General features: G+C 42.7%; 1 pseudogene; it reads left to right on the top strand.

Moving 5' to 3' along the window:
• Positions 1-20,593: 20,593 nt before the first annotated feature.
• LOC114644642 (claudin-4-like) lies at positions 20,594-21,203 on the top strand (annotated as a pseudogene).
• The last annotated feature ends 515 nt before the right edge of the window (positions 21,204-21,718 follow it).

The following is a 21,718-nucleotide window of genomic DNA, read 5'->3' as shown; positions in this document are numbered from 1 at the left end:
GATTGCCAGTCCAGCTCAGAAAATTAAAACGTAAATTAAAAATGAACAGAAAAGATAAAGAGATTGAATGACAAATGACAATAAAGAGCATGTGGGGGAAATCCTAAGGAAATAAACGCAGACTAAACTTAAGAGCAGTGTAACCGACATGTCGGGTTCAAGCAAAGATCTGGCAGGGCTGCAAGTGAGAAAAGCTGAATCCACAGTGAGGTTTGAGAACCGCTGATCTACAATATTAATAAGTGAAGACTTCTGTTATCTAAACGCATCTGACCTGGTTGGCAGAAAAAGCAAAGATCAGAAAGGAAGCTGCGGTACATGCAATAAAAAACAAAACAAAACTAAAAAACCAGACAGAGTTTCCGTTTGTTTAAAAAAAAAAAATACAAATAGGACATTTTGTTCCTTTTCTACTTTTAGAGACGACCACATCTAGTAACACCGTCAAACAGTATAGAGTCGAAAAACACAAAGGCTACAGAGGACTTATTGATAAAATGTGGTAATAGCCCGCTCTCTGTGAGGGCCTAGCAGTCATTTCTTATTTGATATAGCATCTATCACAAGCGCAGAACGCATAATCTCACCTTGAAACATTCAGTGATGCTGGTGGGCACATGAAAACTTCACACAAGCACTGACCTGGGTGGGAACTGACAGCAAATCACTGAACTTGGAGGCTGCAGCACGAAGCGCTGTGCCACCACACCACTCCTTATAGTTAATATGACCTGACGCTTCTCGAATTTAATATTCAGAGCAGCATATCATATTCTAGAATCTAGTGGTCCCCAAACTCAGTCCTGGGGACCCCCTGGGGCTGCAGATTTTTGTTCCAACCAACTTCTGTTTTTAATTGGACTCCTAGCTTAATTAAGTGAAATGTTATTTTACAGCTTCTGTGTTTTGGGTTCAATGAAGAAATTACAAAAATAAATGTGTTAATAAATTTTAATAAAAATAAGCAGTTATATGTTTTTTTAAACAATTTTATTTAACTTGACTCCTCTGTTTGTTTGTTTGTCTGGGTCAAAACTTACAACTGATTTAAACCCACTTTTGGCAAAGCGAATTATTTCAAATTTTGCATATGTGTTCAGTATCAATGACAATACAATAATCTGTCAAAACCGATGCAATTATATAACTAATTTTGGCATTATTAATGGTTATGCGATTCCAATTAATGCACACACAACAATGACGGAGAGAGAATACAGTGAGATATAGGAGCATACAAGTGAGAGGCGAATCGGATTGTCCCCACTTGCCACTTCCAGTGAGTGGAGTCGGTAAATATGTGTGCCGACTTTACTTGTTTACTCTGGCGAAGTTACAGCCTTGGTCATCATGGCGTGGAAGTATTGACGTAAGCTTGCCGTTCTGTTGTCGATATTTCTTTTGCAGCGACCGAGCGCTAATCTAATAAGAGCCTGAACAGAAACATTGAGACCAAAATATAGTTCTTTTCAGTCTTCAAATAATTCTGCAAAGAAGATATGTTATGTGATACTTTTAAAGAAGCTTCCCGTTCATGAAAAAAGATTATAGAAAATCATTAGAAAAATACTCAAAAAACTAAACAGTAAAAAATAAAATATATACTGTACATTTTTTTTAAGTTAAATGATTTTATTTTCTTTAGTTATAAATGCACTAAAAAGCAAAAAATAAAATTTTCTTTAAGCATAATTCTATCTATCTATCAGGTTAATTACAATCAGATGCATTACACTAATAAACAATATGCAGTTAGTTTCAGTGTATTTATAAAGCCACGTCAGGAATGTGGGTCTAAGAAAGAAAAGGGTGACCACACAGGAACAGTAGCACTGCTTTGACGCTGGGTGCCACCAGTCTGCAAAACCGAGCGGAGAAATTGCGTACGCCAGGGTATGAGGTACCGTGGAAATGTGCGTGGCTTTACGCCAAGTTTTGCGTTAGAACAATCAGACTTTGCTGCAAATTGCCTTTTTATGTTGTCAAAAATATGTTATGTTTTATATACTGTATGTCCACCCACACCATACAAAAACTGAAGAGAAACCAAAAAAAGTTATTTAGTGTAAATATGCAGCACTGGTCCTCTTAGAAGGGAATTAAAATACAGTCTGTATCATAGTTGTTGTTTTTGAGGTATAATGTGTTATTGAATTGGTGCCTGTGCCTTACACCTGACTGGGCCATCTGTACATCTGAGAACATCACCATCATGTGTCACGCACACCCTATTACAAAATCTATCCATCCATCCATTATCCAACCCGGTATATCCTAACTACAGGGTCACGGGGGTCTGCCTTGCACACATGGTGCAAGGCAGGAAACAAACTCTGGGCAGGGCGCCAGCCCACTGCAGTGCACGCACACACCAAGCACACACTAGGGACAATTTAGGATCGCCAATGCACCTAACTTGCATGTCTTTGGAAGAAACCGGAGTACCTGGAGGAAACCCATGCAGACATGGGGAGAACATTCAAACTCCATGCAAGGAGGACCCGGGAAGCGAACCCAGGTCTCATAACTGCGAGGCAGCAGCGCTACCCAATTCGTCATCGTGTGCAAAATCTATATAAATAAAATTGTAAGCCTTTTGGATGCATGTTTGCTTTGCTAATCAAGGAAAAAGGGGTAAACTGATTTTCACAAAATTTTGCATGTGCCTTAAATATAGGCTGCATTTCATATTGGAATTAGGTGTAAAAATGGAGGTTAAAAAAATGGTGCTGAAGTGGGGACTACAATTCCCATCAGGCACCATAAGTACACTTGGGGTGAGGATACCCTCCATCAGCGAGCACCGACTAAAGTGCAATCCCATCTAAGAACACAATTATTTTGGATATAAAGATCTATCTATCTATCTATCTATCTATCTATCTATCTATCTATCTATCTATCTATCTATCTATCTATCTATCTATCTATCTATCTATCTATCTATCTATCTATCTATCTATCTATCTATCTATCTAGTCTATCTATCTATCTATCTATAGTGCCTTTCAGTCTATCTATCTATCTATCTATCTATCTATCTATCTATCTATCTATCTATCTATCTATCTATCTATCTATCTATCTAGTCTATCTATCTATCTATCTATCTATCTATCTATCTATCTATCTATCTATCTATATATCTATCTATCTATCTATCTATCTAGTCTATCTATCTATCTATCTATCTATCTATCTATCTATCTATCTATCTATCTATCTATCTATCTATCTATCTATCTATCTATCTATCTATCTATCTATCTATCTATCTATCTATCTATCTATCTATCTATCTATCTATCTATCTGTGTAAGTGACTTGTTACCACTGTTTGCTTCTCTTGCTGATGCAGTTCGTCCACGTTTAGCACATGCTGTTATCATTTTTGAGGCTGCTCCACTGGGCACAGTAAATAATTGGCAGTTTTTAAAGCCAACGCACCACCCATTTTGTGTCTCTTAATAGTGCTAATTATCAGACCTTTTTGAAAGCTGACATATATTGCTAATGGAAATCAAACAAATATGGCTTGTCTTTGAAGTTGCTTGTATAACTATGAGTGAGTTACCTCGCAGTTCAGAGTTCTACTGTTTCTCATGTGGTGTTTCTGTAAATTCTCCCCTTTTTTGTCCTGTTTGTCATTTTCCTTTTCACATTTCTTCTGTTCTATGTCTTCATGTATCATGTGGTCACTTCTGGTGTCAGGTTGCCACCTGGAGACCTTTGGGTGTTCTACAGTGAAAGGGTGAGCTGTCTTTGAGTGACCTTCCATCCTTTCCCAGTATACCATTTTTTAGCTGTCAGCTAGCAGGTTATGGTCACCTGCATGTTGCTGGATTAAAGGCAGGAATCTTCAGTTCACCCACTGTCCCTGGAGTGCTGCTATGTCAACACAGCAAATACATGAGCTCCCCACCTGAGACCTGCTTGTCTAATTCTTTTTGCAATCTGCTCTATTGCTGTTGCCTTTGCAGATTGAATCCTCACAAGAACCCTGCATTGTCATGTTTTGTTCACATTGCCAGCTTTGGAAAGCCAGGATGAGGTATAGTGCATTATCAGGCCTCTTTACTGGCTCAGTCTGCTTTCAGCGACCAGCTATAAATGTGCAGTTTCACTTCCTCATTTGGTATGAAAGCAGATGAGCAGGGAGAACAATAAGAAACAGTGTGTTCTGGAGATTTGCAGGGGAGTTTGCATGACTAACTACTGTACTTTGAATAACATGTGTACATACTGTATCTCATCTGGAAAGGAAAGCCAGGGTGCCCTGCTTTCTGATTATTTTTTGACAATGTTCGTCATATTCAGCTTTTCTTGGATTTTGAAAGTGTATTTGAGTTCCTACAGGATGCTGAATGAGCAGCAATCAATACCCCTTGCTCTGCTGGATCAATAAAATTGCACTGCTAGAAACCATAAATTACGCAGTGCATGAATATCTAAGAGAGCCAATGTGCTGTTTTATTTCTAAATGTCCTTTTCGGATTTCTCTTCAGCTACAGAGCTGATAAAAGGTATTCGCCCACTTTAAAGTTTTCATATTTTGTTGTTATACAGCATTGAATCACGGAAAAGAGTTTTTAATGTCACAGTGAAAACAGATCTCTGCATATATAAAACACAAAATAATTGATCACGTAAGTATTCACACACGTTACTCATGGCTGGCACAACCCGTTGGTTTTAGTTGTCACAGGAGATCACCTCCCTGGGTTTCAGTTGATTGTAATATAAATGTTCATGCATGCTTATGTGATCAATTCACATTTTGTGTTTCAATGTCATTCCTAATATTTGAGAGATTTCATACAACTTTCTAAAATGAATGTGGAAAATCCAAATGGACAACAACTGGGTACCGGAACACGGGGTCCATGACGCAGCAGCACCCCCACTGAAGCTGCATGGAGAAGCAGCTAGGTCTCCTGAGGTGCAGCGTGACACAGCGTACTGCTACTGCGCAATTCACACTTTCGAATGAGAAAGGGGTGACCTGCCAGTTGACCTGAAAACAGTTACAAAATCAGGAAGTGCAATATGGAAGAGACAGCTTTCATTAAAATTTCTCACAAACTGCCTCTTTCATGTCTTTTAAACATTTACTGGAATTGTTCTGCAGAGTTATTATTTAACAACAACAAAAAAAAAGATTCACTTTGAAACAAGGGATTTTTACTTTCTTTTTAATGCACTCCAACAATATGCTTTGAATATACAAATATGGGTTTAATTATTTTTGTGAACATACACTAACTGAAAATACAATGACTTGTACACTGGCTTATCAATGCAGTTATCAAATAAGCCAATCATGGGGCAGCAGTGCAATGCATTTAATCCCGCAGATACAAGTCAGGGGCTTCAGTTAAATGTCACGTGAAACACCAGAACGTGATCTCAGTGATTCTGACCGTGGCATGTCTGTCAGTGCCACACGGGCTGCTTTGGGTATTTCTGTAACTGCTGATATCCTGGGATCTTCACACACAGCAGTATCTGGAGTTTAGTATTGTGTGAAACACAAAAAAAACACCCATTGAGTGGAAGATCTTCTTGTTGACAAGAGAGGTCAGTGGAGAATGGCCAGAGTGGAGTGACCTGACAGAAAGGCTACAATAACTCAGATGACCACTCTGTATAATTGTGGTGAGCAGAAAAGCATCTCAGAATGCACAACACATCATACCTTGAAGTGGATGGGCTACAACAGCAGAAGACCGCGCCGGGTTCCACTCATGTTAACCAAAAACAGAAAGCTGAGGCTGCAGTGGGCACAGGATCACCCAAAACTTGACAAATGAAATGATGAATCTCAATTTCCGGTGAGGCACACAAATGGTAGGGTCAGAATTTGGTGCCAACATTATGAATCCATACACCCAAACCGCCTTGATCAGTCCATCATGGCTTGAATGTCACACCTATTTAAATATTAATAGTGACCACGTACATCCCTTCATGGCCACAATTTACTCATCTTATGATGGCTACTTCCAGCATGATAATGCACCATGTACAAACCAAAACCAGTTTCATGAACATGACAATGAGTTTGGTGTTCTTCATGGACCTTTCCAGTAACCGCGTCTTTATCCAATCAAACACTTTCGGGATGGGAAAGAACAGGAGATAGATAGATAGATAGATAGATAGATAGATAGATAGATAGATAGATAGATAGATAGATAGATAGATAGATAGATAGATAGATAGATAGATAGATAGATAGATAGATAGATACTTTATTAATCCCCAAGGGGAAATTCACATACTCCAGCAGCAGCATACTGATAAAAAACAATATCAAATTAAAGAGTGATAATAATGCAGGTATAACAGACAATAACTGTATAATGTTAACATTTACCCCCCGGGTGGAATTGAAGAGTCGCATAGTGTGGGGGTGGAACGATCTCCTCAGTCTGTCAGTGGAGCAGGACATTGACAGCAGTCTGTCACTGAAGCTACTCCTCTGTCTGGAGATGATACTGTTCAGTGGATGCAGTGGATTCTCCATGATTGACAGGAGTCTGCTCAGTGCCCATCACTCCGAGGACTCTGAGTTGTATTGGCAGTCTGATGTATATAGGCTGAACAGGACCGGAGAAAGTACAGTCCCCTGCGGCGCTCCTGTGCTGCTGACCACAATGTCACACCTGCAGTTCCTGAGATGCACATACTGAGGTCTGTCTTTAAGATAGTCCACGATCCATGCCACCAGGTATGAATCTACTCTCATCTCTGTCAGCTTGTCCCTGAGGAGCAGAGGTTGGATGGTATTGAAGGCGCTAGAGAAGTCCAGAAACATAATTCTTACAGCACCACTGCCTCTGTCCAAGTGGGAGATGGATCGGTGTCGCATATAGATGATAGCATCCTCTGCTCTCACCTTCTCCTGGTATGCGAACTGCAGAGGGTCAAGGGTGTGGCGGACCTGTGGCCTAAGATGGTGAAGAAGCAGCCGCTCCATGGTCTTCATCACATGTGACGTCAGGGTGACAGGCCTGAAGTCATTCAGCTCACCAGGATGTGATACCTTTGGGACTGGGGTGATGCAAGATGTTTTCTAAAGCCTCAAGTCAAGATGTGTTATGATGAGATGTGTTATGCAGACATTGTGTGATGCCAACATGGACCAGAATCTCAAAGGGATACTTCTAACATCTTGTGTAATCCATGCCATGAAGAATTGAGGCTGTTTTGAGGGCCCTACCCAGAATTATATAGTGGTCCTAAGAATTTGCTTAGTGAGTGCATCTTATAGACAATTTGGATGAATGTCAGTTTGTCGAATGGAGGACATGGATGGGCTGGCCTCCTAATGATACCTTCTCTATTCGGGAGCCCAGAATACTGGAAGGACAGTGGAAGACTGCCTCCCAGGGACATACTGTATGTCCTCTAGCACACTGGGTTACAGTATCTCTCAAGCAGTGCTCCATATGTCATCTTTAACAAGCATCTCCTATGAAGTCAGTAGACGGATTGGGAAAGCATGGGGGGTCATGAGGTTGCTGGAAAGGGGTGTGTGGCACTCCCGATATCTATGTAAAAGGATGAAGGTCCAGGTCTTTAGAGTCCTGGTGCTTCCTGTCTTGCTATATGGTTGCAAGACATGGATGCTATCCAGTGACCTGAGACGAAGACTGAACTCCTTTGGTACAGTGTCTCTCCAGAAAATCCTTGGGTACCGTTGGTTTAACTTTGTGTCGAATGAGCCGTTACTCATGGAGTCCCGAATGAGGTACATTACCTGCATTGTGAGGGAGCATCAGTTACGGTACTACGGCCATGTGGCGTGATTCCCCGAGGGTGCTCCAGCTTGCATTGTTGAGGACACGAGTGGCTGGACCAGGTCAAGGGGATGCCCACGTAACACCTGGCTGCAGAAGTTGGAAGGTAATTTCTGGAGGGTGGCGCTGGACCATGGGTCTGTCTGGGGGGTTGCCAACCGGGATCCCGAGCTGTTTTGTTGTGTGCTGGGTGTGACAACACGCTGTACCAGTGGATGCTCCCCAACGATCTCCTGGAGTATGGGGTCACGCTGATGTTTTGGAGCAGATAATGAAGTTAGTGAAAAGAATGGGAGATCAAGTGAAAGTTAATGAAATGCAGTTTGGTTTTATGCCTGGCAAGAGAGAAACTCATACAAGCTTTGTTGTCAGGCAGCTGTAATATGTATCTGTAAATCTGACAGGTGGTGAGATGGGCATTGAGAAAGTTAGTTGGACTTAAATGGCTGGTGTCTATGGTGATGTTAATTTCTGAGGAAGCTGAAATGGTGAAAGTTGTGAGGCATCCATTTGCAGTCTATTGCTTTTTGTGATTGTGATGGAGGTGTTGAGCAGAGCAACAACAACAACAGTTAGCACATTTTCATACAAATGGTGTATCTCAAAGTGGTTTCGAAGATGAAGAAAGAAAAGTGTATATGAAACAAAAATAAGATTAGGCCATACTAAATAACAAAGAATAAAGTAAGGTCAGATGGCCAGAAGGACCAAAAAAAAAAACAGCAGGGATTCCAAGGTAAAAAGACCAGCAAGCCCCCAGTGGGCATTCTACCTAACATACTGTAGATGATCTAAATCAGTGCTTATGGCTTTCAGGCTTTATGTGAAAGAGCAGTGCATGCATGAGCATTGAGGACTGTCATGAGAGGTCTTGTATGCCAATGGTCTGGTACTGATGAAGGGTGAAGTAAAGTTGAAGAAAATGTAAAGCTATCTATGACCTCAAGATTTAAGGTAAAAGTAGAAAAGGATCAAGGGGATGGGTGCAGGTTGGGACCTGGCCAGGCGGCATGTGTGGTAAAGGTGTTGAGAGAACCTCAGTTCTATGCACGGTTTGTCGGTAGTGGGTGCATTAAAGATATAGTGGTCTGAAGTGGTATCTGTAGGAAGCAAGTATGACCTTTGTTTGTAGAAAGTATGTTAGAGGGTGGCAGAATGCTAATGTAGTAAATGGAAATTTAGATGTCAGTAATGGAGTTGTTTTGGAGAAAGTAGGGAAGTTCTGCTATTTAGGTGACATGCTGAGTGCAGAAAAGAGTGGCAAGTGTGTAGCAGTGACAGCAAAGGTGAGAGGTGCATGGAAGAAACTCTGGGAGCTCTCCCTGATTCTGACCTCTAAAGCAGTCTCTCTGATTATAAATGGTAAAGGTTTATGAAAGCTAAGTGAGCAGCAACATGCTCAGTGGAAGTGAGATGTGGCCGATGAAAGTGAAATATAAAGCAAAGCTGGACAGAAGAGAGATGTGAATGACCAGTGTGGAGTGTCACAGAGTGAGAGGAGTTAAAAGCAAGACTTGGTGTGGAGATAGATAGATAGATAGATAGATAGATAGATAGATAGATAGATAGATAGATAGATAGATAGATAGATAGATAGATAGATAGATAGATAGATAGATAGATAGATAGATAGATAGTGTGAGACTTGCCCGGACACCATCAGACAGAGACCGCATCTTTATAAAAAGCACGTTTATTTTTCTTCTCTCCAACACACAACTCAGCTGTCCCTCACAGCACACTGTGCTCCTTGTACCAATCACCGTTACTCCGGGCCTTTCTCTCTGTCCGTGGGCCACCTGTCCTCTCTCTCCAGGAGCTTCGTCCTGCTCCTGCTCCCGACTCCAGCTCCATGATTGGAGGGAGGTGGTCCCTTTTATCCTTACCCGGATGAGCTCCAGGTGCTCTGCCTGACGTCACTTCCTGGTGTGGTGGAAGCGTCAGGAGAGCACCCGGAAGCACTCTGGGTGTCCCTGGAAGGATCGTCCTCCGGGAGTGTGGTGGAAGTAAATATGTCCCGGGCTCCACGAGGCTCGGGGTGCCCCCTGGCGGTGGATATGGGCCCCAATGGGCTTCAGCCTCCCTGCTCCCCTTCTGTGGCCCTCTTCTGCTCCAGGGCAGTTGCCCCCTCGTGGCCTGGAGGACAAATGCGCCACCTCTCGGTCCTTCCAGGAGTCCCGGCCGTGTCTGACCCCCAGCCTCCTGCGACAATAGATAGATAGATAGATAGATAGATAGATAGATAGATAGATAGATAGATAGATAGATAGATAGATAGATAGATAGATAGATAGATAGATAGATAGATAGATAGATGGTAGGTGACAGTTAGATGAGGTCAGACCTGCTCAGATTGTACCACAGGTTTATATTTAAAGATATTAATATTTGGATAGAGCAGTGTTCACCAAAGCAACAGGCATGATAGGCCTTGACTCCTTCTTTGAAGTCACCGGCGTTAAGAATGATGCATCAAAAAGACGTTGGTAGAGAGTGAATCTTTTCTGTTGCTGAGTCAGCCAGGTTGATGTAACTTACTTTCTCTATCTGTGACTTGAACGAATTCATTCCGCAATTCAATGCCTGGGTTACCAAGTAAACACGGAAATGTTTAATAGATCCCACTTTACATTTTTTAGAGTCTTTTATATTCTTTGTTGTTATAGACATAGGTAGCCATTGGATCTTTTACATTCACCTTCTGACATTTCTCAGGTTTGCAGCTTGTCAGAGAGGCAGTTGAGGTGGACAGGTGCGGGGGTCTGTGTTGACAGTGGCATCTCTTCAGTTTAGTTTAAAAATTCTTTCAGAAATGTTTGGTAACCAGCCAGAGGCCAAATCTTAACATTATTAATTAATAACATTAATTAATTACATTTAAACTATTAATAATAATTCTAAATACATTTTAAAAGTAGATTTAAAAAAGAGAAAGAGAGCCTCTGTAAAGGCTGCAAAACAGCATGGCACCCAGAAGTGAAAGATTACTATGGTGGACTTGTGGAGTGAAAGGCAGAGAAGAGCTGAGTGAAGAGGTGCACCAAGATGGAGTTAAAGAGGGAGAGGCCGTGAGGGTGTGCCAAAGAAGACATTGCTGGAGACAGATGATTTAAAAAATTTGGGTCAAATCACAAAGGATGCCCAAGACCGTGGAGAATAGAAGAAAAAGATCTGGGGCCAACTGACTAAGACAGGTAAATCCAAAAAATAGCCATTAACCCAGAGATGTTGAAAATCAGTCTTTGTTCCTCAATTGTGTTGACAGAGATTAGTTAGTTAAATGGGACGAGGAATGCCATATTAGGGGGCTGCGGCCTCGTCCAGGACTGGTTTTATCACTGCCCCCAATGCTGCCAGTACAGATATGGTCTCTTGAATTCCTGCAAATTAGATTGTGTGGGTTCAATAAAGGGATTGATGGATGGATGGATAGATGGATGGATGGAAAGAAAGAAAGAAAGAAAGAGAAAAAATGGCTTTGAACTCACAGATTAAGGTACCAGCACCGTTCCTAATGGATATGGGAAAGAAATGTAATTATTTATAGAACAATGAAAATAAAATGGAAAATGATTAAAAATGCATATGGTAGAATAACAAGAAGCTTCTTGCTTCAGGGCAGAAATTAAGCATAGAGGAGCCTCAATTTAGGTTTGGACCTGCAGGTCCTTTGTTAATTTCATTTTGAATTGCTGCATGTCCTACTGATGCCAATAAGGTACAAATGACAATGAATTCATATTCCATAGCAACTATTGAGGTAGATGAGAACAAGATGTGACCTATCTGTTCGATGTACTCAGTAATGGGCCTGTCCTATGAGGTCAGAATTATTTTGATGAGCCCATTTTCTTGTATTTTCACCCAATTACAACCCATACTGAACATTGGGTAATCTGGTTTGTACAATGAAACTTATCACAGTGTCTCAGGGTGGTAAGGTGTTCCATGGTGGCTAAACATAGAAGAATTTTACTGTACTCTGTATAAATGAGAGTACCACTACTACTTCTACTACAACTGCTGCTACTTGCCTCAAGTGGCACTTCATCCAGGCAGTTTACTGCTTCTCACTCCACCTTGAATTGGACAAAAATGGGTCTGACAATGATCCCCAACCCAGGTTGGAGCCCATCATTATTCAGCATGGGATGTGAGTCTGCAATGAATGAAGGCACCTAACCCTGTTGGATGAGGGAAATCCAATTTGGTAATCAACACACCTTGTATTGTGGGTGAAATTAAGTTGATGAAGCAAGAAGCATTGTGGGTACTCACAGAAGAGATCATGTGATATGCACAGTGGCCTAGCACAAATGTTTGATTTCCATTTGCAATCAGACATTAGCTGACTGATAGTCTTAACCAACCAAGACTCACTGACAATCCATGCAGAAAGTATTCTGGCCACTTCACTTTTGGTCATTTTGCTCTTTTGTAGCCGTGTGGAAAAATCATTTAAATTAATTTTTTCCCCAACATCAAGCAACGCTTAATACCCCAGAATGTCAAAGCAAAAACAGAATTTGAGAAAATTTTGCAAATTCGTTAAAAATTTAAAAAAACCCTGAAATATCATCCTTTGCTATGACAATTGAATTTTGTATCAGGTGCATGTCATTCTTTAGATCATCACTGAGATGTTTCTACATCTTGTTTGGAGTCCAGCAATGGTCAGCTCAATTACGTGGGCATGGTTAGGAAAATCACCTACCTGTAAAGAGAAGGTCTGACACTTGACTTGGGTATTACAGCCTGCCGAGCTCTGAGACAGGAGTGTGTCATGGCACAGATATGAGGAAGGCTGAAAGAAATTCCTGCAGCATTCAAGCTTCCCAAGAGCCCAGAGTCCTTCGTAATTCTTAAATGGAAGATGTTTGGAACAACCATGAGTCTTCCTACAGCTGGCCAACTTGGCCAAACTGAGCAATTGTGGGAGAAGGAGCATAGAAGGAGTGGTGACCAAGAACCCAATGGTCACTCTGGCTGAGCTCCAGAGATGAGAGAAACTTCCAGAAGAACATCTACCACTTCAACAATCCACTCATCTAGGCTAGACAGAATCCTCTGCTCAGTAAAAGACACATGAAGGCACACTTGGAGTTTGAAAATAAGGCAACCAAAGGACTCCCAGGGTGTACTCACACTAGGCACATTTGTACCGTACTGTGTTTAAGCATGATTGTTTCCCGTCCGTACTCCCGCACTGGCCTGCACTCACACTGTGCTTTAACATTCCAGGCCTGAGCACACTTAATAATAATAATAATAATAATTCTTTACGTTTATACAATATATCACTTTTCTCACTACTCAGAGCACTCTCCACGCAGGGAGGACCCAGGAAGCGTACCCACAATCTTACTACAAAGCACTCGTCATCACCATGTAACTTCATGCAAAGCTAAAACAAGATCTGAACACGGAGCGACACCATGCATGTCAAAATGATTTTTGTTGTTTTCGTGTTTTTGTTTTGGAGTCGTGTAGGCATGTGTATTCAGCAGGGGGCATTAGCTCCCTTGTTGGAATGAGTTCTTTTGTAATTGTGGCGTGTTACATAACCCAAAACTATATAAATATGATATAAAAAGGCTCCCTTAGTGATGCGGCGGTAAGACATCACATAGGAGTAATAACTTAGCTTTGTTTAATGATGGCTTACGCTGCATAACAGATGAAGGAAGCCAATGGCAAGAACCCAGTTCGGGAGTGGGGGCCCGATGTGTAGAGTCTGCCATTTTCGCCACTGCAGTGGAAGGATTTTCAGGATTGTATGATATTATCTCCCATTCGTCCGTCAGCTTCAAAGGTGTGCCGAGCAATGTTCCAAGGCTTTATACTCTTTCTTCATGTGCAAGGCCCCACTTCGGTGAATCATGCCATTCCAAACAAGGCAATGAGGATGCAGTTTCATGCTGAGTTTGACACACAGAAATAGTACACAATGGTCATCAGTCTGACTTCCCATTTCACAGTTGTCCATAACAGTCTTGTCTTCTAATGTTTGCCTAGCAGTTCTAAATGATGAGCCCCTGTGCTAAATTTGGCTTTTTGTTAGCTGTGCATGTGAGCAGAAACAAAAGTATATTTATAAAATTATATCTGTACAGAGCACAGTGACATATTAAACATATACACTTATTACAGCAGGATTATGCTGTACACTCCTATAGATTAATTGAGTGTGCTGTTAATCATACAGTATGTACGAGAAGATTTTTATGGAGACAAATGAAGATGTCATGTCTGTGTTCCATGCTTGGGCCATGGCACGGTATGGTGGGCCCAGCATGGAGCGATCACGCTAGTCAAACGATTCTGACTTTGGGGGGTTACATGCAAACAAACGCACTTGGGCATGGAACAAACTTCTAGTGTGAGTACCCCCTCGGACTGTGAGAAACAAGATTCTCTGGTCTGAGAAAACCAAGATCAGTGCTGTGCCTCGAGGAAACCATGCACTGTGCAGGACCATCCTAATGGTGAAGAATGGAGGTGGCAGCATCATACTGTGGAGGTTGATTTTCAGCGGCAGGGAATGGGGGACTAGAAAGGGTTGAGGGAAAGTCAAAAGGAGCAAAGTACAGAGGGGTCCTTTATGAAAACCTGCCCTAGAGTGCTCTGGACCTCAGACTGTGCTACAGGTTCCCCTTCCAACAGGACAATGCAAAGCAAAGACAACATAGGAGTGGCTTTGGGACAACTCTGGGAATATCCTTGAGTTGCCCAGCCAGAACCTGGACATGAAGTCCATCCATCCATCCATCCTCTTCCGCTTATTCGAGATCAGGGCGAGGGCAGCAGCTTGAGCAGAGATACCCAGACTTTCCTCTCTCCGGCCACTTCTTCTAGCTCTTCCGGGAGAATCCTGAAGCGTTCCCAGGCCAGCCGGGAGACATAGTCCCTCCAGCATGTCCTGGGTCTTCCCCGGGGCCTCCTCCCTGTTGGACGTGCCCGTAACACCTCACGAGGGAGGCGTTCAGGAGGCATCCTGATCAGATGCCCGAGCCACCTCATCTGACTCCTCTCGATGTGGAGGAGCAGCGGCTCTACTCTGAGCCCCTCCCGGATGACTGAGCTTCTCACCCTATCTTTTAGGGAAAGCCCAGACACCCTGCGGAGGAAACTCATTTCAGCCGCTTCATTGGACATGAAGTCAATTGAATATTTCTGGAGAGACCTGAAGATAACTTTCCGCCGATGATCTCCATTCACCCTGACAGGGCTCGAGAGGGCCTACAGATAAGAATGGCAGAAGATCCCTAAATCCAGGTGTGCTAAGCTTGTCATGTCATACTCAAGAAGAGTTCAGGCTGGAAAGGGGCTTTAATGAAGTAAAAGTATCAAGTAAAGGGTCTGAATACTTGTGTCAATGTGATATATTTCAGTTTATTTATTTTTAATACAATGGCAAAAATTTCTAAGATCCTATTTTCGTGTTGTCATTCTGGGGTATTGAGTGCTGCCTAATAGGGAGAAAAAATGGTATTAGCCCAAGGCTGCAATACAACAAAATGTGTAACAGTGAAGGGGTCTGAATACTCTTTGAAGACACTGTAAAATGAACCTGTTTAAAAACGCAACTACCCTGAATGACGTTGGTGTTTGATTATGAAGGGTCAATCGTCCATCTTGTGTTTCCCATGCAGGGCGTCCTTACCACTTCAGTGAAGCAAAACCTTGTTTTCTACTGAGAAAAGAAGGAGTTGGAGGGCTAATGTGAAGAGGGAGTTAGAATGTGTTTGATCTAGAACAATACCCCCGAGGCTCCAGAACATGTGTGTTCAATCTGGATTATAGCTGAGTACAATTTAGCCAGATTCCATTTACATCTGGCATCAAAATATCTCTCCAGCATCCACGTCATGCATGCCTCAATGGAGAGCCAGCGTCACCTTCCCCATGTAAAATTCAAATCAGTTCCTACTTACGTAGTTGTTGTTTGTGGATAAAGAATGCATTTGCATTTACACTCGTGCTAAATATGGTCACTGTCTGCTTCAGACCACCTCCAAATGTGTTTCTGAGTAATCCAACCACAATCTGATCACTAGTGCTTTTACCTCTTGGCTTCCATGAATAAAAAACTATAGCAGAAGGCTCCTTAATTTGACTAGTCAGTCAGTCAGTTATTGTCCAACCCGCTATATCCTAATACAGGGTCACGGGGGTCTGCTGGAGCCAATCCCAGCCAACACAGGGCGCAAGGCAGGAACCAAACCTGGGCAGGGTGCCAGCCCACCACAGTAATTTGACTATATTTTCTATAAATAGTTTACACAAGTTGAACACCTGAATTCCTCCTGCTTACAGCCCGTTAATAAATCACTAGATCTGTGCACACATGAACAATCACATCGTTTCTGCCAAAAGAAGGCCTTCAAATATTGTCGAATGGAAAATATGACGTCATGTAAATATTAACAAATCTACTGAAAATGGTGTGAACTTTTACTGAATGTTCATATAAAAAGGAGTGATGGGCAGCCACGGCCACTATCTGTCCGGGAAGCCAACAGAGTTGAAGGACCAAGGGAGAGGACAATACCTCCCCTGGGACACTAGAGGGCAGGCCTCCTGGGTGGCTGTGGCACCATGGATTCCTGCAAGGCATGTCGGGAGCTAGGGTTTGGTGAAGCCCTGTTGGGTTCCGTGGGGGTCGCCGGTGGGTGCTACAGACCCCTATAGAGGACTTCCAGTGCACCTGGAAGTGATTCCAGGTAATACTGATGAGCCACCTGGAACACTCCCAGGACCTGAATAAGAGGAGCCACCTCACTCCACAGAGTCGGGAGGAAGAAGACAAAGCCTGAGGAAGAGTGGGTGGCGGATAGACTGGCGGCAAGAAGGGAATGTGTATTGGTGTGTTGGTGTTTTGTGCACTTTAAAAAATGTAAATAAACCCGGATGTTGTGTTGAACCTGTGTCCTGCCTGTGTGTGTCCTTGTTAGGGTGGCTGTACGCCCCCTGGTGGCTTCACAAGGGTTCAGGCGTTTGACTGGTGTCATCACTCGTGTGAGTAGAGGGCATTTTCACGGCTCCTCTGAGAATGTTATGCATACTCCCAACTAAGAGAGGGTGCCCATACTGACTCCTTTTTCCATTTTTACTTATAGCCATGATGAAGAACCTCTGTGGTGCCCTGTGCTATGGCACCATGGCACAATTTCAGACTCTGGGCACCTGGAGCCACAATCATTCATTTGAGAACCTGCAACAGTGTAAGACATGACTCCTCTGCAAAAGCAACTGTTTTTTGTCAGGATTATCTTAATTTATGGGGACAATGGGCACTGGGCGGGGGTCCCAAGAGCATGGGTGCCCACGATGGTTCTGATGCCTATGTATGTTTCTGTTTTGCTGTCAAAACAGGGGGCCCAGTGCACTATATGCCTGTGGGCCTACAATACTGTTAAGACTGCCCTGCCTATAATCTTTTTGATTTTTCCTTTCCTTAAACAGAGTATTATGTGGTGACAGCGGACCCTTTAACTTGTCTTCTCGTCTTGTTTTATAATGGCAGTAATGATATTTGGAAATCCTGTCTTCTGCTCAGACTTCCTCTTAATCAGATATAAGAGAAACGGATGAACTGTGTGGACATGAAGATGACAGTCTTCACGATAGCAGGCACGTGTTTTGACTGACTAGACACTCACCATCCATCTGCAAGTCGTCTGTTAAATATTACAGTGACAAGGAACAGAAAAAAACTTACTGTAACATCAACGTCATCTTTGAGATCACAAGCTTAGGACGCAGCTGCTGCCAGGTGTACACGTGGTTGGTTCTTGGTTGTTGATAATGGCTAATGAGCCACACATTATCATGAGGGAAAAGTCCAATCATTCTGTGAAAATGTGCTCCCTACGTGGGAATGTTCTCTAGCAGAGTTAAAGTGCGTCATGGCTCCTTACGCTTTTAAGATTTCAGTCCATATCGTCATTATGTTTCATTTCTCCAGTCATTAAACATCAGTATTACTCCGTATCAAACATCAGTAGTCACAGATCACTTACGTACAGTACACTGTGTGGTGAACACACGACTCGTATTAGTGTCACCAGACACATGAGGGGACACATTTTAAGGAAGTGATATTTGAAACAATGAGACTCAAAAGGGGTATTCTGATATAGTCCATAGCTAAATCAAGAATCATGCCATTCACTAACCTGCTTAATCCAGATGAGGGTCATGGGGAGTGCTGGAGCCTATCCCAGTTAGCATAGGGTGCAAGGCAGGAAAAAACCCTGGGCAGGGTGCTGGGCCATTGCAGGGTGAACACACACACACACACAGATACACACTAAGGCCAATTTCCCATCACTGATCCATCTAACCGGCATGTCTCTGGAGTGTTGAAGGACACACACGCAGACACAGGGAGAACACGCAGGCAGGTCCCGGGACGCAAATGCTGGTCACCTTATTGCAAGGTAACAGTGTGACCACTGCAGCATTATGGTGCCCAAAATCAAGAGTGCATAAGTCATTTAACCCTTTTAACTCTGCCTCATTTTTGTCCATTTTCTGATACTTTGATTTAACTGGCTATAACGTCATCATCCTACTTTCAATATTCATGTTCTTCTTCTCAAAATAAAGGTCAGGCACTTCTCTTTCAGAATGTTTACAGCTGGAAAATCTCTTATGTTGTACACATATGTCGCAGCAGAGTTACTTGCAAAATTCAGTAACATTTTTACAAAACAATGCACTTTAAATGTTATTCTTACTTCCACTGGTGTTGGAATAAGCTTCCAAACATTATAAAAGTGCCAATGAATGTGTCAGGAGCACCCAGAAAAAAATGTCTCTCTATTATAAAAAAGAGACACACATCCCAGAAGACGAGGTACAGTTCACATGAACAGGAGGTTAGAGATAATGGAAGTACGAAAATTTGAAAGTCTCAGAAAAAGGATAGTAAAGATTGCATTAGCACAAACAAATGGAAATTATTACTCGGTGAAATAACGGAACAGCGAAAAGAGATCGAATATATTGTTCAGATTTAAACTTTAAGTCGGAGACTTGTAGATCGTCCAATTCGTGTTGCCATCAGGGAAAAAATAAAGTAGTGTTTCTTCCCAATGAAGAGGCGTATCCGTGAGAATTAAAAGATTCCAAAAACATTGGCACGGTGCACATGCAGAGCAGGTTAGAGATAATGGAAGTACAAAATTCGAAAGTCTCAAAAAAAGGATAGTAAAGATCGCATTACCGCAAACAAATGGAAGTTATTACTCAGTGAACTAACGGAACAGTGGAAAGAGATCTAATATATTGTTCAGATTTAAACTTTAAGTCGGAGACTTGTAAATCGCCTAATTCGTGTTGCCAGCGAGAATGAAAAGATTCCAAAAATGTTGGCGAGGTATGAAGTCCTGTGAGACGGAATCTTTTAACATGAGATTCTTTCAAGTCACGTCATACTTACAACCTTTCGAAGCAAGTCCCACGAGATGGTGACTTTTGACATTAGATTCTTTCAAGTCACGCCCTACTTACAAATATTTTCAAACAAGACCACAGTCATCTAACCTCTCAGTCGTGTGAATGCTTTTGCCAGATGCACTTCCTGCGCTCTCAGCTCTTATAAATTTTATCAGGACAATAATTTTATATGTTCTAGATGACACGTCAACGACTAAGTGAAGAAGAAAGAGCATGGACATACATTTGAGAAAGTCATTTTATTTATTAGAGAGAAAGAAACGATATTCACTCACAGGCAGTTATACGTTGCATTGTCACGATTCAATACGATCTTGAAGAAAAGTTCATTCCAAATATTGTTTTTACTAAAGTTTTAAAGTAAATATGAAAATAATGAATTTGTAACAATTCCCATGAAAATAACAATCTCTTTAAATTGTATATCAGGTTAACCAAACCTGGGGGGTGGGTGAGTGAAGAGTAATTTGTCTAATTTCATTGTTTTCAAGAAGTACAAAAAATAAGATTCTTTTTCTCCGCTTTTACTGGTTCCAGATAAAATTGCATAGCACATGTACTGTAAAGGACAGCAGGCATTGGCTGGCATCCTGGCTGAGATTGTCCTCATGCCCTAAACAGGCCGGGAGGCCAATATAATGGAGAGATTGGGGGAGGTTCTGTCTCAAAACTGTATGCTTCCCCAACCCTCTAGATGGCAGCATCCTTGGGTTTCTGTAGTAATTCAAATACATACAGGGAATTCTGGGAACTGTAGTCCAGTGGGAGAGCCCTGCCTGGGTCTATGGTTGCTGTCAGTTAGTGCTGCTATGCTCCCTACTTTATGGGACTTCTGATTAAATGAAGTACTTGGATTAGGCTCTTTCTCATCAGGTCCAAGATAAAAGAGATTGATTGACCTCATCCAGTCAGAGTCAGGTGTGGAGGACGAACAAAGCGAGGAGGCGAGGAGGAGAAGAAAGAGAGAAGGAAAGGAAAGAATTGTGTTGTGTTTATGCCACTGTTTAAGCCTTTTCAAAAGGTATTTGTGAAAATAAACCGTTTTATTATACTGGGACTTGTGTCTGTACAGTTTAGTCTAGGGGTTTGGGGTGCAGCGACACTCCCAAGTGGTCACAATATCCACTATAGAAAACTCATCGTCTATGTATCATTTTGAGGGGCAGACCTTACTCTGTCAGAATATACACAGTCAGTTAGGGTGTCACGGCCAGGTTTTGTTTAAGCAGCACACTTACAAGGGCAATTAGTGCTGCAGAAGCCCACCAGGAGGACGCAATTGCTTACCTGCCTTTCTTCTAATGATCCTCTCTTTAGATTCCTAGAAAATGCTATCGACTGGGCTTCAGCTAGCAGGAATGGCTCTCTCCATAAGTGGGCTGAATTACAGCCATCATCTCAAGTGCCCTTCCTATGTGGCGGGTTACTATGTTCATTGGCAGTAACATCATTACAGCGCAGACCATCTGGGAAGGCTTGTGGATGAATTGCATCATGCAGAGCACCAGGCAGATGCAATACAAGGCCTATAACTCCATGCTGGCCATAAGACAGGATCTGCAGGTGGCTTGGGCGCTCACGCTATCCTGGTCACTGCTCTCAGCATCTTCAAGTGCAGCAATTGTATGGACAACGACACTGTCAAGACGCACATCAGCCTGGTGGCAGGGGTGGTTTTTATCATTGCTGGTATCCTCTTCCTTATTCCAGTCTGTTGGTTGGACAACGCCATCATCCATGACTCCTGCAACCCCACTGCCCTTTGATGTGCAGAAACACAAGCTCTCTCTGCATCAGCTGGCGGCTGTGGCTGCACAGCTGCTTGCTGGTGGGCTGCTCTGCTGTTCCTGCCCTGTAAGACTTGAACAATACTTCGCCCGGTACACCGCAGCGGCTTCCCAGCCCTGCTTGGACTACCTGAACAAAAACTACATCTGATGTCAGGCAAGCAGGACAGAGATGGGCGACATTTTTACTGCAGGGCACTGCTGGACACTTTTTAATTCTTCATCCAGACTTCTGGATTGAATCTTAGTATCCATCCATCCATTAGCCAACCCGCTATATCCTAACTACAGGGTCACAGGGGTCTACTGGAGCCAATCCCAGCCAACACAGGGCTCAAGGCAGGAAACAAACCCGGGCAGGGCACCTGCCCACTGCAGGGCAGGCGCACACACACACACACACCAAGCACACACTAGGGCCAATTTAGAATCGCCAATGCACCTAACCTGCATGTCTTTGGACTGTGGAAAGAAACTGGAGCACTCGGAGGAAACCCACGCAGACACGGGGAGAACATGCAAACTCCACGCAGGGAGGACCCGGGAAGCAAACCCGGGTCTCCTAACTGCGATGCAGCAGCGCTACCCACTGCGCCACCATGCCACCCTGGATCTTAGTATGGTTAATAAAATATTTTTTGTGAAAGAAAAGAATGTATATACCGT

This window comes from Erpetoichthys calabaricus, chromosome 10 (assembly GCF_900747795.2).
Source record: "Erpetoichthys calabaricus chromosome 10, fErpCal1.3, whole genome shotgun sequence".
In the NCBI taxonomy this organism is placed as follows: domain Eukaryota; kingdom Metazoa; phylum Chordata; class Cladistia; order Polypteriformes; family Polypteridae; genus Erpetoichthys; species Erpetoichthys calabaricus.
The sequence above is the reverse complement of the archived record's forward strand: the minus strand, read 5'-3'. Positions and strand labels throughout refer to the sequence as shown.